Source organism: Rhinatrema bivittatum, chromosome 1 (genome assembly GCF_901001135.1).
Source record: "Rhinatrema bivittatum chromosome 1, aRhiBiv1.1, whole genome shotgun sequence".
Taxonomy (NCBI): Eukaryota; Metazoa; Chordata; class Amphibia; order Gymnophiona; family Rhinatrematidae; genus Rhinatrema; species Rhinatrema bivittatum.
In genome coordinates this window covers 528,179,781-528,199,695 of record NC_042615.1, presented here as the reverse complement: position 1 = coordinate 528,199,695, position 19,915 = coordinate 528,179,781, and the positions used below count along the sequence as shown (strand labels likewise).

General features: G+C 44.9%; 1 protein-coding gene across 3 annotated transcripts in view; it reads left to right on the top strand.

The window, feature by feature from the left end:
* RFX3 (regulatory factor X3) overlaps nt 1-19,915 on the top strand; it is a 703,712-nt gene that overhangs the window by 172,664 nt on the left and 511,133 nt on the right. The gene's annotated exons all lie outside the window — the stretch shown is intronic.

The window sequence follows — 19,915 nt, the reverse complement described above, 5'->3', positions numbered from 1 at the left end:
TCCAACTTTTCTTATTTTAGGTTCCCGTATTGACTCTTCAGTTGGGGGAGGGAAGGGGGGAAGTGGGAGAAAATGTTAAAATTGTATTTGGTATATTGTTTTGTCCGAGACTGTCATTATTTCATTGTCTGATGTAACAATGATAGATACAGGTGTATTGTTGTATTTTGAATAGTAATCAATAAAATTATAAATTAAAAAAAATTTCCTTTTTTTCTCACTCTGTGACCATCTGTCTGTACACCTACAGCAAAGGTCCTCTATCTGATCTTCCTTAAGTAAACAGATTCACACTTTAAATCCACAACCCTGAGATTCAGAATTAGATTTTCACTCACTTGAATATATTGCAAAATTATAAACTTTTGTTCTTTTGGGGTTACCAGCAGTCAATTCTCAATAATAAAATCACCAAAAAGGATAAGTCATAGGAATTACGGCAGAAATAAATATACTTGAAACTTACTCTTCCTCTAGCATTCAAATCTTGATCTGCTTCTCAAACATCCTAAGTATCTTAGTCATTCTTCAAACAAGATCTCATTATGATTTGCATCCCTTCTCAAAATCTTCTCAGCAGTGCTACTCAATAATTTCCTGCTATTCTCACAAGGCATTTGTGATCCATAAGTCCCTGTTTACCACTGGGCATTATCTGGGAGCCTAATGATGGTACGCTTGCTTCCATGGTGACATGACCTTACAGTGCTGAGTAAAACTTCGGTATAGAAAAGCACACAAATAAATAAATAAATCAGCAGACCCACTAGGAATCCCTGCTGAATGCCAGAGATCTCTCCAAACCCAGGGGAAATCAAAATCACACACACCCACTAGAGCACAAGCTTATATTGAACCATGGCACACTCACCCTAGAGGTCGTTTCTTACTTACTTAAAGAGATAGCTGGTAACTAAATCATACTCTTCTGTAACAGAAAACACAATATAACCAAAAGTAGAGGTTAAGTGACAACATTGGATTAAGGCATTATTAGTGACAAAGGTCCAGATTTAGGGCCTGGGCCACATAGAGAGAGAAGCATACATTTTAAACTGCTGTACATTGATAAAATTGTTTACTGTGGTAATGGGGATTCTGGAGCCCTCTGAATGAGTGAAATCCACCCCCACCACAGAAACTACCATCTAATAAAGAACTGTGATTATTGGACAGAGAAAATCATTAGAAACAGACTGTGGAAGGGAGTTGGGTTGCTGATAGGTCAGAAAAGTGTTTGATTTTTAAGAATTAATAAATCGGTTTTGTAAACCAAGAATGCAGTGCACCAGGGAAGTGGGCAGATGAACAGGCAGATGGATTCTGAGGACTTTACGCAGGTGATTTAAAACAGGAAACCCTCGAGATGTGTTTTTTTTTTTTTTGCAATAGAAGGAAATGGGGAAAGAGAAATCTTTTAAGGGAGAAAAAAGTACATAAGAGAAGTGAATACAATAAAAAGGGGGACATAGGAAAAATGTGACAAGTCTGTAGTATGAGAGAATATGAAGAGGTCATGTAAAGCAAAGATTAGAAAAGAGAGCAGAAAATTTCATTGCTTCCTAGGATGTGTTGTTATTTTCAAATAGACCTGGTTGGGCAAAAATATATGTATCTTGTAGGGACATGCCAAAAAGAGTCTTTCAGTATTTCTGATGGTCTCTGGTGGGGAGGTTAATGAAAGCCCTCTTCTTATGGGCATGTGAATGACAGTAGTAAGCTTTTGGTCAGTTACACTTCAAGGAATATCCAGGGCCGTCATATGGATGATATAAAAATTTTCAAGCTATGCATTTTTAAATCTATTTGGAATATGTTTTACTACTGCCTCTTCGGTAAGGAGTAATTTCTCATTTGAAAACGTTTTCCTTACATTGCCTGTCGAGTTTATTATATAGTTAAGATACATTTGAAGAACTAAAATTTTGAGATAAGCTGTCTTTTGATTTGTACCAGATTTCCTTATTTATGAACTGATTTCCATATATTTGCATCAAAATCGGCTTATTTTAATATCTGCATTGTGACAAGAATCTGGGGGGGGGGGGAGGGAAGGAGATACCATGTGTTATCTCTATGTTAAGGCATTTACTGTGCCATTAATGCTGTTTACCATGTGGTAAAGCCCTAATGGTCAGTGTAGGAAATGACCACCTAGGTTAGCCAATTAACTTTACTCTGGCCTGGAACGCCCCCAGTCCGCCTCTCTCTTATCTGGCTGTGTTTTTAGCTAGTTTATAACTTAGTTGGATATGTCAGGGATGGTCAAAGCTTGGGAAATTCAAATCCCTTTGATTATGGACTCTTAAATATCTAAGGAAGGCGGTATACAAGTATAATATTGCATAACATAAATCAAACACCTAACTAAGCAATTAATTTATGCTTTCATTTGTTTTGCACAGGCATTCTTTTCATTTCATATCTCCATACTATTTCTCTAGTCTTTGTCAAAAATTTTAGAACATTTTATCTTTAAAAAATAATGTGTGAAATTCATTTTTCTGGTACAGTGCCTCTTTTAAACCCTTGGAAAATGAAAAACGTGAAACTAAATGTCACCAAATTATGTATGAATAATCTGCAAAGCACTTCATATCAGTACTGGGAATTGCAACCTTCTAGTTTTTATTTGATTTAAACAGACAAATGCAGTCTATGAGTATAATAGATGTGATGTCCTTTTCTCTGTCAATAGATTAGGGTAGCACACGATTTCTACCTTAGTTACATTTCATATTGGAAAAAGGCACATAATAGATTTAGGGGCTGAATTTTCACAGACTTATGGGGTTTGTGTCTGTATAATTGGCATGTATGTGTGTAAGCTGCTATTGTGTGGGCCAAGCAAATTTTAGGAAGGCCGATAGTATGCATGTAATTTTGCTGGTGTGCGGAAAAGTAAACATGGAGAAAGAAGGCGTTTCAGGGTGGGATTAACAAGTACACATACATTCATGTATATAAGAGCGGTGTTGGGCCCATGCGTGGATGCCGCATGTAACTTGGTGCCGCATCTGGAGCCGGTGGAGGAGAAGGGTTGATTGCCAGTGAACTTACCACAAGCCGACACAACGCCAGTTGGCAGTTCTGGGCCTTCTTAGCGCTGTGGTGGTGATATGGAGCGCGGCTTCGGCACACTGACGCGTGTTTGTCACGCTGCCGTGGTGGTGGTGGTGACGTCATTGCATTTGCGCCGTGATGCTGGGTGCACGTGAAAGGAATTAGGGGGAGTGAGCTGAATGGGGGCAGTACAGGGTATCCCTGGAGGAGGGACCAAGCAAGTTAGGGTGGCACCTACTTGCCCTATCGGGGCTTCAAATCAGGGCATACCCTGCGGTGTGGGGAGGCTGGATTGGGGGATTTTGGGCTTAATCCGTCTATTTTGCTCCTGCTCCCTGTGCTATAGTTCTTTTCCTCATTTGCTGTCACCTTAAACTGGTGAGTGTTATCTCACTGGCTGCCAGAAGCTCTGGACCTTGCTGAGCAAGACTGGGTTTTCGAACCATTTTGCCTTTCCTGAGTTCCATGGGGCAATCTATTTATGCCGCAGTCCGAGGTTGCCGATCTGAAGCCCAGGCTCATCGGTTGTCCTGGTGGGAAGGGGCTGCTAATGCTGCATCACCTCTAAGTTATTGGGGAGTGCACAGCCCTAAGCCCCCCCCCCCCTTGAAAGAGGCAATAGACGGGGTGGGTGCAGAGGCCATAGCGGATATGGCAGAGGTGCAACCCATGTTCCTCCAGACATCCCAGAAGCGGGAGGGGCTCAGCCAGATGCGAGCAACTCAGTGGGGGGAGTGGGACCAGGGCATGGCAGCAAGTGGAGCACCATGGGCGTCAGTGGCAACCCTCAGCAGCTGACTGGTTGGATGCCGGGAGACCATACCTTGACACATCCTCATTGTTCCACCCTGCCAGGAGGTGGGTGGTAACCAGCTGGGGGAGCTCAGGCTGTTAGCTTCCCAGCACCCTATTATCATATGCTTCCTGATCAGATCCCTCCTTGGAGGCCTGCTGAGGCCGTGTCCTCAGGATGGCAAACCTGGGCATGCCCAGGTGAACCTTGTTTTTACCCTGTAAACCCTATGCATGCTGACAATTCGGTGGGAGCACCACTCCCAGGTCATGGTCAGCCGCAGCCTGAAGCTGGGGATCCCTGATCACCTGCAACTGCAGGAGGGTCTACACGACACCCAACCTGAAGTCCCATTTATGTCCGCTCCTCAGTCAGTACAAATCGATATTGCTCCTGTGCCATGCGTGGAGGTCTCATCCATAGCAGATAAGACACAGTTGTCAGGAACATCAGTGATCGCAGAAGCTACCTTGTCCTCAGAGGTGGTCTCGGATCTCACAACTGACCCATCAGGAGCAGCACAGTCACCAGCTGGTGAGTCTAATGTTATTACTAATGGGGTTAAAGGGGTGGGGTCCCAGGTTGCTGCTACTGTGGCAGAAAGAGTGAAAGGTCACGGATGTAAGCACAAGTGCAGAGTTAGGAGGCACTCCTGTGGTTGTGGCACGTCCAGCAGCCAGAGTTCTCCTTCTGTGTCGTCATCTCTTTCCTGGGGTACTTCAGTGGTGCAGGGTTGCCTGCCCTGAGCAGCAATAAATAGTTGTGGCAGGGCATCCTACTTTCCCTCCACTGCTGCATTAGGCATTGGCAATATGTTATTTTTAGTCTGCTGGAGAAGCGCAGCAAGGGGGAATAGCTCCCGGCTTGAATTATTAGGAAGGGAATGGTTAATAGAACGGAAAATGTCATAATGCCTCTGTATCGCTCCATGGTGAGACCGCACCTTGAATACTGTGTACAATTCTGGTCGCCGCATCTCAAAAAAGATATAGTTGCGATGGAGAAGGTACAGAGAAGGGCAACCAAAATGATAAAGGGGATGGAACAGCTCCCCTATGAGGAAAGGCTGAAGAGGTTAGGGCTGTTCAGCTTGGAGAAGAGACTGCTGAGGGAGGATATGATAGAGGTCTTTAAGATCATGAGAGGTCTTGAACGAGTAGATGTGACTCTGTTATTTACACTTTTGAATAATAGAAGGACTATGGGGCATTCCATGAAGTTAGCAAGTAACACATTTAAGACTAATCGGAGAAAATTCTTTTTCACTCAATGCACAATTAAGCTCTGGAATTTGTTGCCAGAGGATGTGGTTAGTGCGGTTAGTGTAGCTGGATTAAAAAAAGGTTTGGATAAGTTCTTGGAAGAGAAGTCCATTAACTGCTATTAATCAAGTTTACTTAGGGAATAGCCACTGCTATTAATTGCATTAGTAGCATGGGATCTTCTTAGTGCTTGGGTAATTGCCAGGTTCTTGTGGCCTGGTTTGGCCTCTGTTGGAAACAGGATGCTGGGCTTGATGGACCCTTGGTCTGACCCAGCATGGCAATTTCTTATGTTCTTATCGAGCACTCAAGGACAGGGGGCACAGAGTGCCCTGCGCACCTTGATCCAAATTTTGGAAACTTTGGGATTTTTGATCAACTATCCAAAATCCTATCTCCAAACGTCCTTGCAGCTCGACTTCATTGGGGCTTGACTGGTCACTGCCCAGGCAAAGTCTTTCATGTCTTGGGTCAGAGCAGAGACCCTCGCGGCACTCGCTCGAGCGGTCTTTGCTTGTTATCATGTTTTGGTACACAAGTTTCTCCGGTTCCTGGACCACATGGCAGCGATGGTGTATGTCACCCCCTTTGCTTGAACTGCATATGTGCAGAGTGCAGTGGACGCTACGTTCTCAATGGTGCCAGGCTTCTCAAGATCTGCGTGCATGTGTTCTAATTGCCACACTACTACATCAATCCCTCCAGTGATGAGTGACTACCTCCAATCTGGAAAGGGGAATCCTCTTCTGGAACCCACAACACCAGGCTACGCTCATGCTATCTGCCAGGTCTCTACACCCAGGGTCTTTGGTCTTCACAAGAATCACGGTTAGAAATCAACTTCCTGGAGCTGCGAACTATTTGGTACACACTCCAGGCATTCAGAGAGCAGCTCCTGAGTAAGATAGTTCTTGTTCAGACCAACAATCAGGTAGCTGTGTGATATCTGAACAAACAGGGGGGGGGGGGTCAGGATCCTTTGCCCTCTGTCAGGAGGCAATCCACATTTAGTTGTGGGCCATCGACAATGGCATCCTCCTCAGGGCAGTGTATCTCCCAGGGGTGGACAACACCCTGGCAGATTCCTTGAGCCTTGCCTTTGGTCCCTCAGTCAAAAGATGATGAATGGGATCTTTAACTCATTGGGGACCCCAGACATAGATCTCTTCAAGTCCCTGGAAAACAGGAAGGTGGACCACTTCTGCTCCCTAGGCCAGAGGAGCAGCAGATCACTGGCAGATGCATTCTTGATTCACTGGGGCACCGGGTTGCTGTATGCTTATTAACTTGACAGCTGCACAATCCTGGCATTTGCATGTAGGATCATCTTCATGGGCTGAGCATTCTTGTGTAGGTTGTTAGTGGCATCTACAACTGTTATGGAGAAGTATCACAGGTTAAGGGTCACGCACTCGATGTGGGAGCATTTTCTGGCCGACTTTACTGGCATAGTCATCTAGTAACCCCCACTGGTATCCAGTGCTGACCTGCAACTGTTTTCAGATGCCTCAGGGGGTGTGGGGTTTGTAAGGAGCATGGTGTATGGAAATGTGTCCAATAGAGTGGACTCTATCAGGTTTAACATCCAATATAACCTTTTTGGAGTTATTTTCAATCATCGTATTATTGCACATCTGGGGCAAGCGCTTGACAAACAGGAGGGTGGTATTTTGGTGTGATAACCTTGCCGTGGTACAAATCATCAACTGATAATCTGCTAAATGTGCTCCTGTGTCCAAGCTGTTGAGAGAGAGCGTCTTAAGGGGTTTACAGTTTGTTCGTATTGATGGTCTTTTCCGCACAGTCTCTTAAACTCCCCACATCTCACATTCATTGTACCAATTTGTACTTACTGTAAATGGTGGGATGAGTGGTGGTATATTATGTCAAAGAACACCTAACACAGATTTGTAGAAGCAAAATGTTAGTTTATTAAATATTGTAAAATATGATAAAAATCAATAAAGGCAAACAGTATCACAAGGAATATCAATAAAAGCAAACAGCATTACAATAATAAAAGATAAAGATTTTGTATAAAGATTTATAAAGAGATCTCTCTCTCAGTCCCTTAATTGTGAGTCAACATAACTGTGGAAAAAAAAATTGAGGGAATTGAGCTCGGTGAAAGACCATGGGATGGCACTCTCCCTCTGGCGATCTGCATGGCACTGTTAATTCCAGGTCTCTTACACACTCATTTTCTGGCTATAGTCCAGGATTTGCAAAGCCAGTTGTTCCAATTAGAACTTGCAATTTCATCAAAATTTATGCCCTAAATAGGAGACATCCTGTTACAGCATGACTCCAGATAGTTCAAATACTGGGCCTTATCAGATAGAAATACAGATGTTCTTATCTCAACTTGTTACTATTAAACAGACTAAAGAAAAGAGGCAAGACAGCATGCTATAGCACTGTGCCTAATGATCTGTACTAAGCTGTGCAATATATATTGATCCACATGTATTCATTTATTTGTTGGTGATTGCTTTGTTCCACTATCTGAACTGTGTGTACAAAGTTCTTCCAGTCTACTTTAACTAACTCCCTATATAGCTTTCCACACTCACTTAGTTCATCTTCTCCCTATAGTTTTCAGTTAGACGGTAATAAAACCATGCAGTAGACTGGGAGTGATGTTCAAACAAAAAATGTTTACTGCAACTTAAAAAATAATATCCATGCAAAAATAGTAATACTCATCATCAGGAAGAAAAGAATGATGACTCCCAGTATTACAGACTCTCTGTCCATCTTCATACTTGAATCCGTGTCCTTTTCCCAGTGGTTGGAAAGGGAAAAATAGAGCCAGCATAAATACACACATTTTCACACATTAAACTAGGTTTTATGCATATAAATAGCTTTGAAAATTTTCCCCAAAATTTATACAATTAAACACAAAATTGTAATATTTATGAAAGATAAAAAGCAAAAATATGCAAATACAAGCGAGAATGATCACCAGTTCCTCGGTTAATCCTAAGTAATCATGCCCCTCCTCGAATCTGTTCTCTCCACCCTGCCCAAATAAGTTAATATATTTCTAGAACTGAAAAGCTTGCTAAAATGACCATATCTTATGATGTTTTCTGAACAATTGATAGTCATTTAGTGCCCAAATGTCTTTTATTAAGCTGTTCCAAAAAAATCATGTTACTACAACAGAAAAAGCTCTCTTCTGTTTTTCTAGCCGGGCTTCCTTTTTTCCTGGTATAATATACCTACCAGTACAGTTCAAACAGTATTTTGAAATCCTGTGGTATCCTCCATGGATCTGGATGCTTTTAAAGAACTAGTGAAACTGAATGTATTCAAAATAATCTTTGCACTTTATTAGACTGTACAAGCCATGACAAATTCAGTTGTTTTCTGTGATCAGCTGGGCGTGTTGTGCCAATTGTTTCTTTGTTCTTAGTGTGCAGAAGTGAGGCCACTGAGCTTTGAAGCAGCTCTTAGCTTGTGTTTAATTGAAGCTTGAGGAAGAGAGTACTTAAATGTCCAGTAAGATGGTTTTAGGCTTCTACAATCTGATTACATTGTGCTTGAGCCTGCATAAAGTGGCAGATAGCTGCCTGTTTCAGAGGCTGAAGGTTATACATGTAAGAGCAGAGACAGGTTGCACTTTGGATGATTACCTGCACTCCTTATAATTTGCATGCTAATGGCAGCTAGAATTCTACTGCAACACATTAGAGGCACCAGGCCTAGGTCAGGGAAGATAGGGGTAAGGAAAGGCAGAGAGAAAGGGAATAAAGTAAGAGGAAATGGAAAGCTGACTGAAAAGAGCAAGGGGACCGAGAGCTTAGAGAAAGGGAAGGAAGGGGGTAGCAAGAGAGCCACAGGTGGGAGGTGGATTACACTGTGATTAAAGGGAAAGACAGAGGGAGAAAGTTAATGAAAAATGGATATGTAGGAGAGAGAAAGGAATAAAAGGTAGAGATAGGAGAGCTGAGGAAGCAAAAAATGTCAGAGGCTTTAGCAAAATTGAAAAACTTTTGGAGGATATATGACAGAGAACTGGATAGCAAGAGAGAGAAGAGAGAAAAAGCAGCAGTGAAGAGAAAACAGATGTGAAAGAAATTGAGAAATGAAAGGATTAACTACTTCACTGCCTACTGATGTACCTTGGATGTTAAGATGTGGATGTGTTGTGCTCACATGACCCTGTACATGTACAGGTACATCAGCTGTCAAAATAAATACGTTGCAGCTGCAATCTGTTTTTCTTATTGCTGCTGGTTCTGTGGCTTCTTTGAACACTTGTCATTAAGAGGGAGGAAGCTTAAGGATTTAGGCAAAATGTCATTGCTTAGTACCACAAAGCAAGTTAGGGAACAGAACAATGAGTAAACTTTAGGGAAAGGGAAGGGAAAAAGATCAGTGCAACAACTGTGAATTTCTGACCTAAGGGTATAAAGAGGGACGTGAGGGTTTGTTAGGAAGCTAGGAGTTAACGAATAAGTGAAGAAATTTTTTTTTTAAAAGGACAGCAAGTAGGAAAGAGATGAGAACTTGAAGCAGAAGGAGGAGCCAGAAAGGATTTGGGGGAAGGAGGCAAGAAGAAGAAAGCTGGTTGAAGGAATGGATGTATTATGGGGGTTGGGAGTATGCAGGTAGATGATAAGGTAATCTGGTGGGAAGCTGGAGAAGTCATAGGAAGAGGTGTGAAGAAGACATTAGCATTTGAAGGGAGGTAAAAAAAAAAAAAAAAAAGTGAAAATATAAAAACCAAGGAGAGGAAACCAGCAGTATAGCTGAAAAAAGAGAGAGAAAAAGTGAGAAGAGCATACATCTTTGTACATATGTGTTAGGCATAACAGTTCAGAGGCCCCTACATTTCATGATTCAGTTCAAGGGGGTCATGAGTGAAAAAGCTGTGCATAAGAAAGTGCCATTTATATGTGGAATTTTGTCTGTTAGAAAAAATTATAGGAACTATGCAATAATTCTTGTAGTAAAAATGTAACATGTACATTAAAATAGGGATCAATATACAGCAGTGGGGCAAGCAGACATTTTATCCAGCTAAAGATAGCTGGATATTCAGTGGAGCATTGCCAGTTAGGTGATCTACTGAATATAGCTGGATAAAGTTCTAGTTAGCTGGATTAACTTTTCTGGCTCACTTTAGGACTGGCAGCCGTTGTTCAGTGGCGTTGTACGGTGATGAGGAGAAGAGTCTGCATGAAAATATGTGAAGCGATGTTGACTTTATAGTGTGAAAGCATTACTTGTTTGAGGCATATGTGCCCGTTTTGCGGAGGAACTTGGATCCTTGTGGTGGACCCCTCCGTTTGAAAAAAGTTGTGGGAAAAGAAACATTTTTGGCGTTGTCAATAACAATCGGATGTAGTGCCTATCCCGACGTGTGAATGCATTTAGTTACAGACCAAAGTAGTGAATCCCTTTAAAGCAGAGATGGATTGATCAAAATTACAGCAGTAACTGCATCCCTGAGGAAGCTTGATTGCGAAACGGGGTCCCTGTCGGGAGAGTGAATATGAAGGGATTATGAATTTTTGAAACTGGATATATGCATGTACTTGACATGTGAAGAATTTTTATGAGATATTTAAAAATATATATTATTGCAAGTGTTCTATGTTGTGAATATTATTCATGTACATGTATATTACTACATTTAGGGATCATTGCATTGTGTAATGTTTGTATTTGTTTAATAGATATTTTGGGGAGATGTGCAATATGGTGGGGTTTTTAATAATGTATGGTTGTGGTGAGTGAATGATTGTATTTTATGGGATATTGTATTCTGTTGGGTATCTGCACTATGTTTAAAAAATTGTTAATGAAAAATAATAAATGATATTTATAAATATGTTATATTTATGTTATATGTTTAAGATTTATGAATATCCTGAGATAAAGAAAAAATAGAACATGTGCTAAATGTATTAATAGTCTGATATATAACTCTTTTTTTTGAAGCAATCTAGGATATTTTTGTATCAAATAGATTTTGTGTTTTCATGTCCTTCTGTGATGTTTGATGATTATTAAGTAGGACTGTGATTTTGCCCTTGTGATTGTTACCGTATCACTTTAGGACTGATCAGAGGCACAACTAGAGTTAATTGGATAAGTTTCCTGGCTTAGATAAGTTATCTAGCTAACTTAACATAGTCCCAGAAATGTCTCCAACTTATCTGGCTTAATTTTATCCGGCTAAACAGGTAGTTGGATAAGTCAGAGGTGGTCAGAGCACTGGGAAATTTAAAACCTGAAGTTTGTCTGGCTAAGTCCTGAACTAAACTGGATAAACAGTCTAAATATTGACTCCTTTATATGCTATGCAATAAATTTTACTGAGCACACTCTAAAATCAGACTCAGTAGCACGTGCATGGTATTAGCATGGCTACTAACAGAAAAAAGTAAAATGTCCATGCTAGCTACTAAAAGGTCTCCCATGCTAACTTGCTTAAAGTGAAAGGGCTGTTTGTCAGGGGAAATTTACAGCCTCTCCATGCATCAGAACCTCAGGTGGTGTATCAGCCCTACACTCCTCACCGTTTCCATGGTACATCAGCATCCCTTGCTTGGCACTGACAAAGACACCCCCAGCCCCTGAAGTACAAATGAGCACCTATACCTCTCCTAAGATAAAAACGACATGTGAAGCACTGCCTGTGGACTTCATTTGGAGTTCAGTAGCAGTGCTGTTTGGAGGGCTCTAACTTCCCTCTTGCCAGTGAATATCCATACTGGGGACCTTTTGGCGTGGCAATAAGGCATTCTTTAGGGCTGAGATGATGATCAGGAGAAAAAGAAGGGGGTAGGTCCAGCCATGGCTGGAGGGTTGCCTTAAGGGTGGGTATGGGTGCTTGGTGATGCTGGGTTGGTGATGATGATTTACTGTGGTGGGGAGTTCTAATGATGGGAATGAAATTCTATGCCCCCCCCCCTCGCTAACTGGTTCTTTCACTATGGGCTGGTTGGCAGGGGCATTTCTCAAGTTAGCCATATATATTCAAATTTTAACAGCTAGTCTGAGACAAGTGTTAGATTTTTAGCTTTAGCAGGCATATGGTAAATAGCAGGTGGAGTAGAGCATATCATGCTATTTACCATGAGTCTGCTAAAGCTTTATTTGCATATGATACTCCTTAATTTACATGTGGGTGTGTATTAATTTTAGCACATACTTGCTAATATGTTAGGGATCTTTTTTTATTATGCACAAAAAGACCATATTACACTATTTATAGCACACATACTCTACATGCTAAGTTTGATTTCATAGCCTGTAATGTATAGTAATTTCCTTTATTACTCCTTTAATCCCATCTCAGGGCACCTAAAATAAAGAAATCTCTGCTGCTGGGTTTTTATGATCCTGTCACCAGCCTCTTTGGTTCAAAATTCACAAAATGGTCAGGCAGATGATAGACTGGACCTGGCCCAGTGGCAAGGAATATATTCTTTTATGTTGGACAGGGAAGGTAACAAAATCTTCCCTTTCCCCTCTGTGACCATCTGACTGCACCCCTATAGCAAAACCTTCAAACTTTAATCCCTTCCATGGCAGATTCTCTCTTGAACCCACAGCTCTGGGATCTGAGTAATAAAAGTCTCTCTCATCACTCTATATTGCAAAATTATAAACTTTTATTCTTCTGGTTACTAGAAATCAATTCACAGTGGGGCGCATTTTAAAAGCCCTGCTTGCGTAAATCGCCCGGATTTACGCGAGCAGGGCCTTGCGCGCCTATTTTCCATAGGCCTGCCGGCGCGCACAGAGCCCCGGGACTCGCGTAAGTCCCGGGGTTTTTTGTCGGGGGCGGGGCCGATCGCGGCATTTTGGGGGCGGGACGTGGTGTTTTGGGGACGGGCCTGGGGGCGTGGTTTTGGCCCGGGGCGGTCCGGGGGCGTGGCCGCGCCCTCCGGAACCGCCCCCGGGGGGGGTTTAGATAGGGCCGGGGGGGGGTGGGTTAGGTAGAGGAAGGGAGGGGAAGGTGAGGGGAGGGCGAAAGAGGGTTCCCTCCGAGGCCGCTCCGATTTCGGAGCGGCCTCGGAGGGAATGGAGGCCGGCGCGCGGCTCGGCGCGCGCCGGTTGCCCAAAATCGGCAGCCTTGCGCGCGCCGATCCTGGATTTTAGCAGATATGCGCGGCTACGCGCGTATCTACTAAAATCCAGCGTACTTTTGTTTGCGACTGGTGCGCCAACAAAAGTACGCGAACGCGCATTGTTTTAAAATCTACCCCAGTAATAAAAATCACCAAAAGGATGAATCACAGGATTTCATGGCAGAGATGAGCAGCACAACAAAACAAATTCACTTTTACATTTCCTCTTACTTCGGTACAGCATCAAGATCTTAATCTGATTCTCCAGCATCCTAAGAGTCATGCAGATCTTATCAGTACTCACATCCCTTCACAGAGTTCTTCTTTTCAGTACATTTCAGAAAATTCCCACAGGGTAGTTGGGGTCTATAGGTGTCCCTAAGTGCTGCAGAGCATTGCCTAGGCACCTAGAGATAATGCTCCCATTTCCATATTTGCATGTCCTTGCTGAACTGGGTAAATCAGCAGACTCACTGGCTGTCCCTGCTGAATGACAGATGCAGTCTTTCAAATCTTACTGCAGAGGAGAACTCACTCCCACTCTGAGTACAATCTTATATTGACCAAAAGGTGTTCCCTAAAGAAGTGGACCATAAAAGTCCACTTTCACACTTTGACTTATAGAATCATGCTATACTCCTTCAGTAACAGAAAAATCACACATATCCAAAAGTAGAGGTTAAGTGACAAAATTTAAACTTAAGTTACTGCTATATAAAGAAACTTAAAAGTGACTTTATAATTAATTTGCTAAGACGGTAACTTTTAAACAGGCACGTGGGGAATACATGTGCGTGTGTTCGCTGGCTCGAGCCAAGGGACGTGGCCAATTTATAACATCCGTTCATATATGCACGCATGTTAGAAAATATTCTGGCCATGTGCAATTTTAAGTGGATGTACACCTATGCACACAAATACTGCTTCTACCAAATAAATGGAAGGGATTTTAAAACACATATGCTGACGCCATTACCAGTTTTCCCAGTTTGTTCCCAGTTCATCCAGGTAAGAGATAGGACTTCCAAGCTCCCCTAGTTTATTAACCTCCCTTCTCCCCATTAGCCCTGACCCTTAAAACCCCGCCAATCTATTTTTCTTGTATTACTTACATGTCCCACTTAGCAGAAGTAAAGTTATGCGGCAGGTGAACCCTGAGCGCGCCTGTGCGCATACGTTTTACGCGCTAATTTGAAATTGAAATCCAGGAACGCCTATGCCCTGCCCAGACCACGGCCATACCCAGCCCCCTTTCTTTTAACTTTTCCTTTCTCACAGGACAAGCAGGATGGTTGTCCTCACAAATGGGTGACATCGAGGATGGAGCCCACCACGGAAAACTTCTGTCAAAGTTTAAACAGAACTTTGACTGGCCCCTACTGGGCATGCCCAGCAAGGCACTGACCCTGCAGCCAGCAGGGGTCTCCCTTCAGTCTTCTTTTTTCCGCGCAGCAGTTGCCACGCGGTGAAAGGAGCTCTCTAACCACGTTCCTGACAGGAATTTGGAAGTTAATTTCCTAAGAAAATTTGCCCCTCAGGGGTCTCCCTTCGACAAATTTTTAGTCATCTTACGGAACCCGGTAAGTTTTTTGCCTTTTTCCATCGACTACCGTCGAATTTGGCCCTTGAGGCCTGTTGGCACTTACCGATCCCCAGCCTAAATTTTGGATTCAGGCCATGGCAACGGGGTTCCGCCGTTGTCCGGATTGTACCCGGACTATGTCCATCACAGACCCCCACAGGGTTTGTGTGATGTGTTTGGGTAGTGAGCATGATGTCCTGACTTGCACCAAATGTGCCTTAATGACACCCAAGGGTCGCAAAGCCAGGATGGAGAAGATGGGGCTCCTCTTCCATGCACCCACCCCAACGCCATCGATAGCATCGACGTCATCGGAACCGGCACCGTCGAAGTTGTACCATCATCGTCAACCCTCCGGTGACCGCCCGCCATCGATCGCTTCTCGGCCGTCGACTCCCGTCCCTTCCCCGGATGGGCGAGGGGATCGGAAGGAAAAGCACCGCTATCGACGGCACAAATCTCGGCCTGTCGAGGATCCACAGCCATCGACCTCTGCTCAAGCCGAGCCACCGACAAAGAAGCCACGAACAGACCGGACACCCTCCACGTCTCGTTCGCAGGCATCGAGGAAACCCTCACCCTCTCGGGGTGTGGGGGGCCGTGATCCCACCGGTTACGGTGGTCCCTCCGGCCCTGCCTCAGCCTCCCTCTCCCGTCGAGCCGGGTATGGTTACCCCTGGTCTCCGGGCAGAACTGGACCGGCTGGTCCAGGAGGCCATCGAGAAAGCGATGAAGAAATTGCAACCTCCATCGGCACCGTCTCCGGCACCGGTTCCAGTGCCGCCCCCGGCACCGGCTTCGCCACCGAGGAGGGAACCGACCACCGAGCCGTTTATACAAGCGCTAGCACCGCTACTGAGCCGCATGGAGGCGCTCATGACGGCCCTTCCATCGGTGATTCCAGTGCCATCGACAACACCACCGTCTCCGACTGGATTTTCATCGGCAGGAGAAACACCGTTCCGGATTCCCCCTTCCGGGGTGGTTCCATCGGTGCCTTCTGGTATATCTCCACCGATATATCCTTCGGTTCCATCCATTCCACGCCAGGCACCGATTCCATCGACAGCACCGAAGCCATCGATGCCATTTCTGGTTCCACCTACGGCACCGATTCCACCTCGGTTTCCATCGATGCCTTTAGAGCCCCAGCCAGGTCCATCAGGGTTACAAACCCCACTTGATCCCTACGATACCTGGGGTGATGATGATGATACATCTTCTGACACGGATTTGCCTTCGCCTCCATCTCCTACAGAGAGTAGAAAAAGATCTCCTCCTGAGGATCTATCTTTCATTAACTTTGTGAAAGAGATGTCAGAAGTTGTACCTTTTCAACTACAATCTGAAGCTGATGACAGACACCAGATGATGGAACTCCTTCAATTTCTGGATGCTCCAAAAATCATCGCTTCCATCCCTATACACCAGGTGTTTTTGGATCTGCTCAAGAAAAACTGGGAATCTCCTTCATCGGTGTCCCCAGTTAACAAAAAAGCTGACTCCACCTACCTTGTCCAGTCAGCACCAGGTTTCCAAAAACCTCAACTGGATCATCGCTCTGTTGTGGTTGAGTCCGCGCAGAAGAAGGCCAAGCGACTTAAGCCACACTCTTCTACTCCACCTACCAGGGACAACAAGTTCCTAGATAGTGTTGGACGGAAAGTCTATCATGGAGCTATGTTGATTTCACGCATAGCTTCATATCAACTTTATATGACTCAGTACAACAGAGCCATCCTTAAGCAGATGCAAGACTATGCTGACACGTTACCAGACCAATACCAACCGCAGCTTCAAGCCCTTCTTCACAAGGGATTTGAGGCAGGGAAGCACGAGATTCGGACTGCCTATGACATATTCGATGCTTCCACAAAAGTTTCAGCCACAGCCATCTCAGCCAGACGTTGGGCTTGGTTAAAATCATCCAACCTTCGCCCAGAGGTTCAGGATCGTCTTGCTGATTTACCCTGCTTAGGCGATAATTTGTTTGAGAGCAAATTCAGCAGATTGTGGCGGAGTTGAAAGACCACCATGAGACGTTGAAACAACTCTCATCTGTCCCACCTGAGCTGACCTCCAAGCAACCGCAAAAGAAAGACTCTAAGAAGTCATTCTTTCGACCCACGCCGTTATTACCCTCCATCGGCCAGGCCTCGTCCGGCTCGATCCTCTACTAGGCCTCAGCCGCGTCAGCCTAGGAACAAAGGCCTACTGTAGCCCCTCCTCCTGGGCCTGCGGCTGGCCTTTGACTCCCCTGTAGGGAACACATGCCAAACCCCTCTTCCGGACATCCCTGTAGGAGGTCGACTGTACCATTTTCTACAACCTTGGTTGCAGATCACCTCAGATCAGTGGGTGCTAACAATTATCGCACAGGGTTACCACCTCAACTTCATAACTCTTCCGGCAGACTCCCCGCCTCTTCAAGCGTGGAGTCTATCCACCCATTTGGCTCAATTACAACAGGAAGTATCCCTTCTTCTGCAATCAAATGCTATAGAACCCGTTCCTCCCTCTCAACGAGGCAAGGGATTCTATTCCAGATACTTCCTAATACCAAAGAAATCAGGGGGACTACGTCCCATTTTGGACCTTCGAGCCCTCAACAAATACCTTCAAAAAGAGAAGTTCAAAATGGTAACCCTAGGTGCGCTGCTCCCTCTGCTTCAAAGAGGGGATTGGCTGTGCTCTCTCGACCTCAAGGACGCTTATACCCATATTGCGATCACACAATCCCATCGCAAATATCTGCGGTTTCTAGTAGGCCACGAACATTATCAATACCGTGTCCTCCCTTTCGGTCTAGCTTCTGCCCCACGAGTCTTTACCAAATGTCTCGTAGTGGTAGCAGCATTCCTCAGGAAGGAAGGTGTCCACGTCTACCCATACCTGGACGATTGGCTAATCAGGGCCTCCACCCAACAGATAGCTCAATCCTCCCTAAAATTGACAATTCAAACACTCCTTTCCTTAGGGTTTCTCGTCAATTACGAGAAATCTTGCTTAGTCCCGTCTCAAACCTTATCCTTCATTGGGGCAGACTTGGACACCTTACAGGCAAAGGCTTACCTTCCTCTTCAGAGGGTCCACACCCTAATGTCCCTGGCCCGCCAGCTCCAGTCTCAGAACACTGCCACGGCTCGCCAGTTCCTCATTCTCCTAGGGCACATGGCATCCTCGGTTCAAGTCACTCCCATGACCCGACTAGCCATGAGAGTAACACAATGGACTCTACGACACCAATGGATTCAAGCTTTTCAGCCTCTGTCCTCCATAGTCACAGTCACACAAGCGCTGCGCCTATCCTTAACCTGGTGGACGACTCAGGTCAACCTCCTTCAGGGCTTACCCTTTCTTCCACCGGATCCGCAAGTAATCCTAACCACCGACGCTTCTCACATCGGTTGGGGAGCCCATGTGGACGACTTTCAAACCCAAGGGTTATGGTCCAAAGAGGAAGCCGAACACCAGATAAATTTCCTGGAACTTCGAGCAATCCGCTATGCGCTCCGCACTTTCAAAGATCATCTCTTTCATCAGATAATCTTAATCCAGACGGACAACCAAGTGGCCATGTGGTACATAAACAAGCAGGGAGGCAAGGCTCCTTCCTTCTGTGTCAGGAAGCTGCGCAGATCTGGGCGGAAGCCCTCTCCCACTCCATGTACCTCAGGGCCACTTACCTGCCGGGAGTAGACAATGTATTGGCAGACCAGCTGAGCCGTGTCTTCCAACCACACGAGTGGTCACTCGATCCTCTGGTAGCGACCTCTCTGTTTCACAAGTGGGGTTCTCCCCGCATAGACCTCTTTGCGTCCCCTCAGAACCACAAAGTGGACGATTACTGCTCTCTCATTCGGAGCCAGCACTCTCGGCCGAGGGATGCATTCTCCCTCAAGTGGACAACCGGTCTGCTCTATGCATTCCCTCCACTTCCTCTTGTGTCATAGACTCTCGTGAAGCTACGCCAGGACGGGGGAACCATGATCCTGATAGCACCTTACTGGCCACGCCAAGTATGGTTTCCAATACTCCAGGATCTCTCCATCCGCAGGCACATTCCTCTGGGAAAGGACCCGCATCTGCTCACTCAAAACGACGGATGCGTCCTCCATCCCAACCTCCAAGCCTTGTCCCTGACGGCATGGATGTTGAAAGGTTAGTCCTTCAGCCTTTCAACCTTTCAGATTCCGTTTCTCGGGTCCTGATAGCTTCACGAAAGCCTTCCACAAGAAAGTCTTACTCATACAAATGGAAAAGGTACACATCATGGTGCACTTCTCAGTCCCTTGATCCCCTTTCCTGTCCAATCTCCAAATTCTTGGACTATTTATGGCATCTCTCTGAATCAGGTCTTAAAACCTCTTCTATCAGAATGCATGTCAGTGCGGTAGCCGCCTTCCATAAAGGTGTACAGGGTGTCCCTATTTCAGTACAACCCCTAGTAACACGTTTTCTTAAAGGCTTGCTCCATCTGAAGCCACCCTTACGTCCTCCGGCCCCATCTTGGGACCTTAATCTGGTTCTTGGTCGTCTAATGAAACCTCCTTTCGAACCTCTGCACTCCTGTGAATTAAAGTATCTCACATGGAAAGTGTTATTCCTTTTGGCTATCACTTCAGCTCACAGGGTTAGTGAATTGCAGGCCCTAGTTACCTATCCGCCTTACACTAAGCTCCTGCAGGACCGGGCGGTACTCCGCACTCACCCTAAATTTTTACCTAAGGTAGTTTCTGAGTTTCATATTAATCAATCCATCATACTACCTATCTTTTTTCCCAGGCCCCACTCCAACTCCGGGGAACAGACTCTGCATACCCTAGACTGCAAACGAGCTCTAGCTTTTTATCTAGACCGTACAGTTGCTCACAGGAAGAGCACTCAATTATTTGTCTCTTTTCATCCTAACAAGTTAGGACATCCTGTGGGTAAGCAGGCTCTTTCCTCCTGGTTGGCGGACTGCATTTCTTTTTGCTATCAGCAAGCTGGCATTCCCTTTCAAGACCGTGTAAAAGCACACTCTGTGAGGGCCATGGCGACGTCAGTGGCACACCTTCGATCGGTGCCGCTTCCTGACATCTGCAAAGCTGCAACCTGGAGTTCTCTCCATACCTTTGCA